This window comes from Hyperolius riggenbachi, chromosome 12, assembly GCF_040937935.1.
Source record: "Hyperolius riggenbachi isolate aHypRig1 chromosome 12, aHypRig1.pri, whole genome shotgun sequence".
Classification (NCBI taxonomy): Eukaryota; Metazoa; Chordata; class Amphibia; order Anura; family Hyperoliidae; genus Hyperolius; species Hyperolius riggenbachi.
In genome coordinates, this window is record NC_090657.1 from 79,660,868 (window position 1) to 79,669,606 (window position 8,739).

An 8,739-nucleotide genomic window follows, 5' to 3' on the forward strand; every position below is an offset into this window, starting at 1 on the left:
AGATATATGGTGATAAATGTCACAGGGAAAAATGTAATTCTATAAAAAAGCAAAATGATCAAAAGTTGATTACTGAGTGTAAGGTTAACATGAAGGAAGGGTTTTTTATTCAACCAAATTTTTCAACATTTATGATCTTTTTTCCCGAAATTGCAGCAATCTCGAACACATGTGTTTGTTAAATTGAACAATTTCCTAAAGACTTCCAGTCAACAGAAAAATTGAATTGGTCATATTGAATCAAACTAAAAAAAACTTAGGCTAAGTTCACAGCGGTGTTGTGGTGTGATGCGGAGGCATTTTAATGCAGACAATGACACTGCAATTGTAAGTCTATGGTCTATGCAACTTTCAAAGTGCATGTTGTGCGAAAGACTCAGTGCAGTGCATCTAGTGCATCTATTCATAGCCGGCTTTTGACCTGAGCGACCGGAGCGGTCGCTCAGGGCGCCAGCTTCCAAGGGGGCACTTATAGCTGGCTAATTATACTGAGGGCACCTATACCTGACTTCCTGTACTGGGGGCACCTATAGCTGGCTACCTATACTGAGGGAGGGCACCTACTCCTGGCTACCTATACTGAGGGCACCAACCCCTGGCTACCTATGGCGGAGACCTACAACTGACTTCCTATACTGGGGGCACCTATGCTTGGCAAGCTATATTGAGGGCACCTACACATGAGATCCTATACTGGGGGCACCTATACCTGGCTACCTACCTATACTGAGTCTGGGGCATTTTTTTTTGGGGGGGGGGCGTACAGCGGCTATAACGCGTGGTGAAAATTGTCGGTGCTGTGCTATCATTCCAAATGGGGGGGGGGGGTGTAACTGTCCCACTAATTGTTTTTATTAATATTCCTGAAAGGTTCTAGCATTCATTTTTAAGTTTATTCAGGATAATGCACCCTTTCCATCAATTTTATGGTTATTAATCGTGTTTTTCTATTATACATACAGAATGTGATGTGTCACGGAGATGTCCGTGACACACTGAGCATTTGGCGTGATGTGTCACGACTTCAAAAAGGTTGGAAACCACTGTCCTAAGATGTAACTCAGGAAAAACGGTGAATTGCATATGGGCCTGTGTGTGTGCGTGTGTGCGCGAAGAGGATGAAAAGGGGAAGGGGGGCACAAAAATCAGGTTTTGCTCAGGGCGCTGTGAAACCTAAGGCCGGCCCTGCGATCTATTGCACATGCCTGTTAACAGAGGCAGTGAAGCATACTTTTCATTTTTTGTACAGCAGGAGATATTGGCAGTGCTTCCAGACAAATTGCATATAATTTTCAAAGCGCTATAGCAAGGTATTTATTGTCCTACAGGGTGCGCTGTCACCAGGTTTAGGCAAACCTTTTAAAGTCACTATATTATTTGCGCACACCCTTCAACTGGCTTCATTTCTATATCTTAATATTCAGTATGTCTTGCATCAAATATCGGTAGCACCTCCACTATAGACACCCAGTAGTGAACAGACTCACCGGACGTATTTGCCACTATTAGACGGGCCATCCATGCACTATTTCAGGAAGTCTAAGTTCCTCAGGATCCTGGTGTCAATACCTTCCAGACAAAGGCTGCACCTGAATTAACTACCTGCATAGATGTGCAGAGCTTGAAATACGGCCAAATTACACAACTTGAACTCAAAACAGGTACAGCAAAGGAGGACGTTAGCTTCAGCAAAACAATATGTGCACAGCTTATTTCTTACTAGACTCTTCCACGACGCTGACATGTCCTCACGGAAGAGATCTAACCACTAGTCTAACAGTTACAACATAATTGTTACCTGGTACTGCTAGCCATAAATGGAATACACATTTTTTTCAAAAAACAGCAGAAGATTGGCTGCGCTCCTAGGATGCAAATGAAATGATACCAACAGAGGTGTGAAGAGCCCCCTAGGGGCTTAAATACACACCTTGAACACAAATCAGATGCAAATTATGCACTAATCCCTAATCTAAAAATTTCAATGCAAACTGAAGCACATGGATGCAGCTAGCCACAAGTATACATTTTTTGTACAGCAGGAGATATTGGTAGCGCATCCAGGCAAAGGCTGCACCTGAATTAACTACCTGCAAAGATGTGCAGAGCTCGAAATACGGGCAAATTACACAACTTGCATTCAAAAGGGGTACAGCAAAGGAGTACGTTAGTGTGAGAAAACGCGGAAAAGCCGCCACGTGTGCTCAGAACAAGGCGGCTGATTCCGCATCTAACGCGGCGGTTTGCACGCATAGGCCTACATCTTCTAGTATGGCTGAACCCGGAGAAACTGCCGCATGCCCTGATAGCGGTGCGGCTGGTTCCGCGTCCAGCGCGGCGGGTGGTACACAACACATGTTTGGTGTGGCTGGGACTGATAGTCCACACAGGTTGCTGAGAGGCAGAGCTTTTATGACAGCCAGAAGGGAGTCAGCTGACCAAGCCGGTGAGCTGACGATTCAACCAGTTCCCATTGGTCCAGCACTTAGGGGAGGCGCTGGAGAGTGCTGTGCTATTTATACTGGGTGCTGGTCATTCACTGGTTGTCTGCCATTGCGATCACTACGTGGAAGCACTCAGACCTTTTTGTCAGAATCTGTGTTACCATTCTGTTATACTTCAGACTAGTTCCAGGGTGTTGATGATCACGGACCTCACACCCAAGATTAGGGACTTGTGTTACCATTCTGTTACACTTCAGACAAGTTCCAGGGTGTTGATGATCACGGACCTCACACCCAAGACTAGGGACTTGTGTTATCATTCTGTTATATGTCAGACTAGTTCCAGGGTGTTGATGATCACGGAGCTCACACCCAAGACTAGGCATTGTTTATTATCTGTTATGACTTACTGCTTTCCTGACCACTCTTCTGTTCACTGATTCGGTACGTCACTATATCTGATACTCTGTTGCCAAACCCTGCGTGACTTAGGATTACCGAATCAGCCTCCTGTCTTTGTACTTTGTCTGTCCGTGTGTTGCTGACCTGGCTTGCCCGACCTTGAGAACTATCTCCCCAGTTAAGAGATAGTTCACAGATCAGTCAGTGACATCCTCCTATTGGTGTCACTCACGCTCTGGTCCTTCCTTCTGCCAGCCTGACTTTTCCCTGCGGGAGATTCTCAGGCTGCTGAAAGGTACTCGTTCTCTAGTGCAGTATTCCTTACTGCCTTTGTACCTGTTCTCCAGATATTGTCCTCAAAGTATTACTGTTGCACCAAACACTCATATATCTCAGGTGTCCAGAGGTTAGTAATGTATCTGATTATCGGTGACACTGCAGATCATCAATAATCAGGTATATATCTGTATTTTTGGTGATACTGCAGATAACCAATAATCAGACCCTCTCTGTGTTACACCGATCGTTACAGAATGGCAGACCGAAGCCAAATGGACGCACTGTATAGCCATGTTGAAGTCCTGACCACCGCGGTAAACCAACTTTCTGCGGCAGTTTTGAACCGACAGACCCAGATATGTCAGATATTTGGGGCTATTCAGGAACTTCAATCAGTGCGATCTCCTCTTAGCACAGACATACGTATGCCTGTACCTGAAAGGTTTTCTGGCGACAGATCCGACTTTCGGAACTTTAGAAATAGAGTGTTATCATACTTTGAGTTAAACAAACACAGAACATTTATATCGCGCTTTTCTCCTGACGGACTCAAAGCGCCAGAGCTGCAGCCACTAGGACGCGCTCTATAGGCAGTAGCAGTGTTAAGGAGACTTGCCTAAGGTCTCCTACTGAATAGGTGCTGGCTTACTGAACAGGCAGAGCCGAGATTCTCCTGTGTCCAGAGGCAGAGCCCTTAACCATTACACCATCCAGCCTAACTCGTCTGGAAATGTGGCACAGAGAATTACATTCATTAAGACTCTGTTGTCAGGGGATTCCCAGACCTGGGCATATGGTCTTCCTATTGGGCATCAGGCCCTGACCTCTGTGGATGCATTTTTTTAAGGCTATGGCTATGATTTACGATGACCCGGACATTGCCTCGACTTCTGAACGGAAGCTCAAGCTTCTACGTCAAGGCAACGGTCCGGTAGAGAATTATGCTGCTGAGTTCAGGAGGTGGGCAGTCTCGGCTAGATGGGACGCATTCGCCCTCCTAGACTGTTTTTTGGCCGGATTGTCAGATACTGTTCTTGAGGTAATTAGAGGTCATCCTGAGGCCGAATTATTGGTTGAGGCAATTTCTTTGGCTATAAAGATAGATCGCCATTTGCGCCACCAGAGACAGGTTCGTGGTAGAGTGGCCAGAAGGTCTATCTTACGCGACTCTTCTCGGTCTCCCTCACCCCCAGGCGAACCTATGCAAATTGGGTACACACGGCTGAGTCTGGGGAAGCGGAGTCACAGGAGCCCAAAGAAGAACGCTTTATATGAGGCCTCTAGACCAGACAAATGCTACCACTTGGGGGGAGTCAATACCATAGGTGAGCGGGGTTCATCTCTGAACGATGGTCGGCTGATCCTTCCTTGTTCGGTTACGTGGGAAGGTCGGACCAAGTCCGCAGAAGCCATGGTGGACTCGGGTTCATCAGCGAACCTCATATATTACGATTTTGCTAAAAGCTTGGGGATACCTTTATCCGCACCCGACCGGCAGATTTCGGTCACCGCGGTGGATGACTCTCCATTGCGCAGTGCCCAGTTTCTTTCCCAAACCCCCCTACTGTCATGTTGTTTAGGGGAAGTGCACGAAGAGAGTTTACAGTTCCTGGTCCTGCCGATGAAGGGCTCTGCTGTTGTTCTCGGTATGCCCTGGTTACAGCTTCACTCACCGCTGATTGACTGGGCTTCAGGACAGCTACTGAACTGGTCAGCCCATTGTCAGGAGCACTGTTTGAAGAGGGGTGAGGCGGATAATACCAAGATACAGGTCGCAGGAAAGACAGGACAGTGTACAGATATTTCTAACGGATCCTGTTCCTCACGGTTACCTCTCATGCATGAATCAGATAGCAAAAGCCCCAAAGCAGACGCTTTAGACAGGGGTTTTGGGCCCAACATCTTTCTATCACCGAAAAAACAAGCTGACAAGAAATCATTTCAGGTGTCCCTGCTCAAGCCAGCAGTGGATTCTGTCAGGAACCGGCCTGCGGCCCGCCTGCGTATACGGTTCCCGACTGCGGGTTTGACCTGATCAAGCGGGGAACAGCCTTATTTACGCTAAAAACAAGGCTGGGACCCCTCAAACACTTCCCACTGCCACCACTAGCGGTTGCTAGACACGTTCACTCAGCTGTCGAGTGCTCAACACGCACTCCGCGTTTTCGTATTTGGGTCAGCTTTGCGCTTAGGACGAATACGAGAACGCCACGCACACACACACACAGTTGCAATCTTACACTGTAATGAAGCAAAACCACTAACAGTCGTTCCCGAACGATACTGTTAGACTTGGCACTCGGCTGTCGAGCGCAGAAGTGCCCCATTCACACAATGCAATTACAATCTCATACGGTAGTGTTGCTCAAGCGTACAATTAGGCATGAACTTATACACGGTTACACTTCAGTCTCTTCTAGGCTATAAGTGTTAGTTTAGTACAGCAGAAGTCAGGATTATTAAATAATAATTTAATATTCCAGGGAAAAAAGTGGAACAATGCAGAACAGAATATATACAAAAGATTACAAAAAAAAACTAAATAAAAAGTTACAAAAGTAAGAGTTACAAAGATAAAAGTTACAAAAATACACACACGGATATTTGCGTAAAAATAAACGGGGGAAAAAAGAACGTTACCGGCTTAGGTTCGAACGTTGTTTGACGGGAGGACGCCGTTTCGACCAGGAGTCGCGATCATCCCTAGCTAAAGCGCTACCTCCAAGAGAAGATTCTTTCTAGGTATCTGGCTCTTCTTATTATACTCTGAAGTGTCCCCTGGGGCATTTAATGTCCAGCCCCCAGGAACTAATGCAATTTCCCCGTTTGTGACATCACCGAACGCTTGTCATAATCTTCCTGTGATATGCAAGCGTCAAAGGGTTCCTGTTTTAGCTTCTTGAAGGTTGCAGAATTCAATAGGTAAGATTGTATCCTACCAGACATCAAAAGCTTCCTCAACATTATTTCCTAGGTTAAAGTGTATTTTAGCACATACATGAAAAGACTTCCCTAGTCCACGTTACAGGTGACAACCCCAATGTTGACAGTATTTCCTAGCTGATCAAAGATAAGGATGTTTGCACCTCCACCAATAATATAATTTCCTCACAACGAAATAGTGTTTGACACACAGGAGGCTCTTCCTCAACAGAAGTGTAAATGTTTCAAGTGTCAATGACTTCCACACTTCACTTCTGCCATTGTCTGATTACCCCAGCTTATTCACTGAAGTCCCTTTAGATGCAAATGTAGTACAGCCAGATGACCATCACTTTAAAGCAGAATACACATGTGAGATATAGCAGACAGAAAAATGACAGAGATATGTTCCTGTACTCCCTAATATCATCAGCACCTCAATATATCACCACAGATTCCACTCCCTCGCACCCTGTGTTGATTGATGACCGGCCTAAGTATGAGATGAAAAGGGAATTCTCTACCCTACATCCTGGAAAGTCAGGAAGGAGATGTCCGGAGTCCACTCCTCAGGGGGGGGGGGGGGGGGTACTGTGAGAAAACGCGGAAAAGCTGCCCCGTGTGCTCAGAACTCAGAAGGTTTGCACGCATAGGCCTACATCTGCTAGTATGGCTGAACGCGGAGAAACCGCCGCATGCCCTAAAAGTGGTGCGGCTGGTTCTGCGTCCAGCGCGGTGGGTGGTACACAGCACATGTCTGGTGTGGCTGGGACTGATAGTCCACACAGGTTCAGAAGGACGCGCGCGCGCGCGCTGAGAGGCAGAACTTTTATGACAGCCAGAAGGGAGTCAGCTGACCAAGCCGGTGAGCTGACGATTCAACCAGTTCCCATTGGTCCAGCACTTAGGGGAGGCGCTGGAGAGTGCTGTGCTATTTATACTGGGTGCTGGTCATTTACTGGTTGTCTGCCATTGCGATCACTACGTGGAAGCACTCAGACCTTTTTGTCAGAATCTGTGTTACCATTCTGTTATAGGGACTTGTGTTACCATTCTGTTATACTTCAGACTAGTTCCTGGGTGTTGATGATCACGGACCTCACACCTAAGACTAGAGACTTGTGTTATCATTCTGTTATACTTCAGACTAGTTCCAGGGTGTTGATGATCACGGACCTCACACCCAAGACTAGGGACTTGTGTTATCATTCTGTTATATGTCAGACTAATTCCAGGGTGTTGATGATCACGGAGCTCACACCCAAGACTAGGCATTGTTTATTATCTGTTATGACTTACTGCTTTCCTGACCACTCTTCTGTTCACTGATTCGGTACGTCGCTATATCTGATACTCTGTTGCCAAACCCTGCGTGACTTAGGATTACCGAATCAGCCTCCTGTCTTTGTACTTTGTCTGTCCGTGTGTTGCCGACCTGGCTTGCCCGACCTTGAGAACTATCTCCCCAGTTAAGAGATAGTTCACAGATCAGTCAGTGACATCCTCCTATTGGTGTCACTCACGCTCTGGTCCTTCCTTCTCCCAGCCTGACTCCTCCCTTCGGGAGATTCTCAGGCTACTGTAAGGTACTCGTTCTCTAGTGCAGTATTCCTTACTGCCTTTGTACCTGTTCTCCAGATATTGTCCTCAAACTATTACTGTTGCACCAAACACTCATATATCTCAGGTTTCCAGAGGCTAGTAATATATCTGATTATCAGTGATACTGCAGATCATCAATAATCAGATATATATCTGTATTTTTGGTGATACTGCAGATCACCAATAATCAGACCCTCTCTGTGTAACACCGATCGTTATAGTTAGCTTTAGCAAATCAATATGTGCACAGATTATTTCTTACTAGACTCTTCCATGGCGTTGACGTGCTCTCACAGAAGAGACCTAACTACTAATCTAACTTTTCAATGACTGTATGCTTCACTCTATGCACTTGCATAACCTGCAATGAGACTTTTCTCCTCTGTTGTGTTCCTGTTTTTGCAGGGAGTACAATGCTGCTCCCACTGTGAACTTTGCCTTAAAGAGAATCTGTATTGTTAAAATCGCACAAAAGTAAACATACCAGTGCATTAGGGGACATCTCCTATTCCCCTCTGTCACAATTTCGCCGCTCCCCGCCGTATTAAAAGTGGTTAAAAACAGTTTTAAAAAGTCTGTTTATAAACAAACAAAATGGCCACCAAAACAGGAAGTAGGTTGATGTACAGTATGTCCACACATAGAAAATACATCCATACACAAGCAGGCTGTATACAGCCTTCCTTTTGAATCTCAAGAGATCATTTGTGTGTTTCTTTCCCCCCTGAGGGGGGAGTGCAAAGCAGAACCACAACACTGAAGAACTTGGCAGCCTTCCAGACACAGGCTGACAAGTCTGACAAGGGAAAGATACATTGATTTATTACAGAGACTGTGATAGTACAAAGTGCTGCAGTAAGCCAGAACACATTAGAATAGCTTTTGGAACTTGTAGGATGATAAAAAACAGGATGCAATTTTTGTTACGGAGTCTCTTTAAAGGGGTTCTTTCGCGAAAAAAGTAGGCAGTTAAAAAATGTGACAGATGACAGGTTTTGGGCCAGTCCATCTTTTTAAGGGGGATTCTCAGGGCTTTCTTTGTTTTCAACAGCATTTCCTGAACAGCAGTTTAACTGCCAAAATAGCAAGA